Source organism: Mustela erminea, chromosome 3 (genome assembly GCF_009829155.1).
Source record: "Mustela erminea isolate mMusErm1 chromosome 3, mMusErm1.Pri, whole genome shotgun sequence".
NCBI classification, from domain to species: domain Eukaryota; kingdom Metazoa; phylum Chordata; class Mammalia; order Carnivora; family Mustelidae; genus Mustela; species Mustela erminea.
The window spans coordinates 28063417-28067393 of NC_045616.1; the positions used below are offsets into that span (position 1 = coordinate 28063417).

At 43.4% G+C, this 3977-nt stretch overlaps 1 long non-coding RNA gene across 1 annotated transcript; it reads left to right on the forward strand.

Moving 5' to 3' along the window:
• The first annotated feature begins 237 nt into the window (after nt 1-237).
• Nucleotides 238-3615, forward strand: LOC116586024. Its single transcript, XR_004283858.1, has 3 exons — nt 238-352; nt 3137-3269; nt 3444-3615. It is a non-coding gene; the product is annotated as an uncharacterized LOC116586024 (long non-coding RNA).
• The last annotated feature ends 362 nt before the right edge of the window (nt 3616-3977 follow it).

The following is a 3977-nucleotide window of genomic DNA, read 5'->3' on the forward strand; positions in this document are numbered from 1 at the left end:
TAAAAAGACAATTCAACCGGGGTGCCTGGGTGGCTCAGTGGGTTAAGCCGCTGCCTTTGGGTCAGGTCTTGATCTCAGGGTCCTGGGATCGAGTCCCGCATCGGGCTCTCTGCTCAGCAGGGAGCCTGCTTCCTCCTCTCTCTCTCTGCCTGCCTCTCTGTCTACTTGTGATCTCTCTCTGTCAAATAAATAAAATAAAATCTTTTTTTTTTTTTTAAAAAAAAGACAATTCAACCAACAAGGTATGGGGTTCATCTTCCTTTCTAAGATGCCCACCCGTAAGGAAAAGACAGTCTATGGACGCAGAGAGGACTAGCCATAAATGAGCGGAGGATGGAACTCGTCATTCATGGTAATAAATAAATACTATTTATTATTAAGTTTTATGAAGACCTTCTCCTGCAGGTAAGACCAAGGCATGAGGATTCCTTCTCATTTAAAGAAAGAAGTCAATATAAAAAAGATGACCTGTCCTCTGAAAGACGAACATGATAAAAGACATGATAAGATGCAGTGTGTGTGACCGCCAGGGAAGCAAGGATGGACACTGGAAAACCAAGAGCTCTATAACCATGAGGGTTTGGTGAAGGGGTTAGGCTTAGGCATCCTTCCTAAAATAATGTTTGTGGATTGCTTTAGAACACTGGGGAGTTTTTGTTTTGTTTTTTGTTTTTTGTTTTTTGTTTTAATGTGAAAGAAAAATGCCTTAACTACAAGCTGGTGGAAATAAATGAAAGAATGCATGAACAAATGAATTAAAGAACCAACAAACGAATGAATGCATGAATAAATGAATGAGAAAGCCTGAGATCCCATTATCAATGCTGGAAGCTGTTTCTTGGATACTGAAAAGAGAAGCCAGAAAGCCAAAAGCAAATTCAAGTAATATCTCTAATACGATGCTTTTCTGCATGTAAAGTCTCCCCTAAGGGAAACAGGGGTCAGCACCATATTGCACTGAGATTTCCAGCCGGCACACAAACCATGTCTGTATTCCCTACAGTTTCTATTTTTTTTTTTTTTATTCAGGACCACTTCCCCCACTTTGTGTGGGTATACTCACGTGTGTTTTGCTTTGTTTAGATGTGCTTGTGCAGAGATAAAAATAAGTAAATTTAGTTAAAGGTAAGAAAGGCGGTGTGGTGACAAGGGCATGAAACAGATGTGGAAGATTGAAGGGCAAACCAAAGCACTAACACATGAAGGGAGCCCCACAGGGAGCTCCCCTGGGCCTCTCTCCCTCACCTAAACTGGGAGGATTTTGCATGAGACTACCCTGGAACCCTTTCTAGGGTCTCCAATTTGAATGTTCTCCCCATTATTCTGAGGGCAAAATCATCCATGGTGCACGCATAACAGGGGGTGGGTTTCCAACAGCACACACACAGAGTGATGATAATTTTAATTGCACTCGGTTGCATTTCCCATTCATCTTGGAACGGAACTGCTCTGTGTGATGGCTACTGTGGAGGATAGAACAACGTTGAGAATAATTATTGGGCAAGAAAAATGCGATGTATTCTGAAATTCTGCCTGCATCCCTCCACTTAGTAAAGGGTTACTATGTAGCGGCTCAGCATTTCTGAGTCTTGATTTTGCTCTCTGAGTCACCTGGGCCGAGCTTCCATTTTCCATTACTTCGAAGTGAAGGGAGGATTTGGGGTAAACGATTTCTTAGATGACTTCACAATTCCCTTTTCATGATGTCCGGAGAGAGAGCGCGGAGTAATGGAAAAATCTGGACTTTTCAATCAGCGAGACCTGGACCTGAATCCCAGCTCAACAACTCACTGTGCTGTGATGTTAGACAGGTTGGCTCTCCGAATCCCTCTTGGCTTTGCGGATTATGTCAAGCACATGGCAGCATGTAAAGTGTGTATGAGTGCGAGCGCATGTGTGCGTGCGTGTATGTGTGTGTGAGATATGTGACTGCAATCGAGGGAATGTTACTCATGGTTATGGAGCCTGCTTTGATTTCCCTTTGACTCTGGGCTTGCCCGACCCATGGTCATTTTCACAGTTGACAGACAATAATCTGTCCAAAAAGAATCACCTTAATGTTCATCACGCGGCGGAAAGCCCTCTGGTTTGTATGTTAACATGTAAGTTTAAGTCGAAACCCCTATCAAATCCTTCCAGGACCTCAGAGTCCTTGGAGACTGCCCCTGCAATCTTGTTCCCGGCAAAAAGCAAAGCCTGAGATACTGTAACTCGTGCAGAGTAAACCCAAAGGACACAGCTCCACCTTAGCAGGGAATCCATATAAGCCAAGACTGACTCCTGACTAAGCTCAGGGAAATGAAATGTGTCCAGTGAAAGGACTCGCAAGGTCTTGCCAGGAACCCCCCAGGAGGGAAGTCAGATGAGCCCACATCCACTGGGCTGTCGAGAAGGTCCATTTTATTCAAAGTCTGCAAAACATCTACCCCAGAGGCAGAGCCTCTCCCACAGCAATTCTGCACTATTAACTAGAAAAAGAAAATGAGTTTCTAGAGGAAAAAAGATAATAGCGCAAATAATTACATCTCTTAAGAGTGAAGCGTGTTTGCACGTGGAGTACACTTCTAGGGAGGAAACAAAGAAAATGCCGATTTATATTTCGCAGAGATCAAAATCTGTATGAAATGGTTTGACTTGCATTCTCTATTTTTGGAAAGCGTGCTACCCTATGCATTCAAAGTTTAGAACTTCAAACATGGCCAACACGTTGAGATCATTGAGTTGAATGCCAACGATCATTTGTAGAGGATGCAACTTTAGCAATACTTCCTGCACTTCAACTCCTTAAAGTTTCCCATGTCCCTTGACTTACATCCAACGTAATATTTTACATTGTACTTGGTCACTGGAGTCAGTGTTCCCCAAGTAGTTAAGTAATGGATGCCCTCATTTCAATATCCTGTCTAATGTCATTTCCAAGAGGCTGCACATTGGCCACACACTGTGAGTGGCTAAGAACCTTAAAGAAACACTGAGGGACGAAATTCAAAGGGTTCTAGATGGAAATTATGTTTTTCCAGACTCTGCTTGACTCTCAAGTCCTAGATTCTGAACTGCCCTGCGGGAGGAGCTCTGTATTTCATACAAAGCAACTTGTACCTAAATCTAGGGTCTTCCATATTTATTTTTTTCCCAGTGTCCAAGTCACCTCCTGGGATAGAAATGAGTCTCTCAAAAGAAGAGTCTGCCTGATCAGCAGAAATCCCTTCCCACAGCACGTCAAGCAGCTGGTGCATTTACTTCCCTAACCCGGGACACAGTGAGACAAGGTGAGTCGTACAGCAGATTTCCTAGTGCCACGGACAAATATGGAAGCTGCTCCAACCAAAGGGCATAGAATAAAATATGTAAATGCAGACGAATCCCATGGACGTCATGCATTCAGCCATTTTAGGAACCCCTCCGCTAAGTTAAGGTCCATAAATGAACGTCTTGATTTCTAGAGTTCTAAAAAAATGAATGGACTTCTGAGCACCCAGGACACACATGGGAGATCTGGGAAGACAGAATCCACGCTCTGCTGGCTGATTCGACTCTAAACAGAGGAAATTCTCATGTTCTGCTGAGCCATCCGGATGCTGGTAGAATGATGTTTGGATGGAATCACGCCTTTCTTTCTGCATGGTACCATCTTCTACTCTTGCCTTTGCAGATTTCTGGGAGGAAGTCAGGTTAATCAAATGGTAAAATTAATTTTCTTTGGTATATTTATTTATTTATAGAGATTTTTCAATTTATTTGAGAGAGAGAAAGAGTGTGTGAGCAGGGGGCAGAGAAGAGGGAGAGTGAGACAAGCAGACTCCCCGCTGAGCAGAGAGCCCAAGGCGGGGCTCTATCAGGACCCTGGCATCATGACCTGAGCCAAAATCAAGAGTCAGGTTGGAGGCTTAAGCGACTGAGCCACCCAGGTGCCCCTTGGGTATATTTATTAATAGAGTAAATGATGCATTCTTATCTTATTAACATCACTGAGCTTA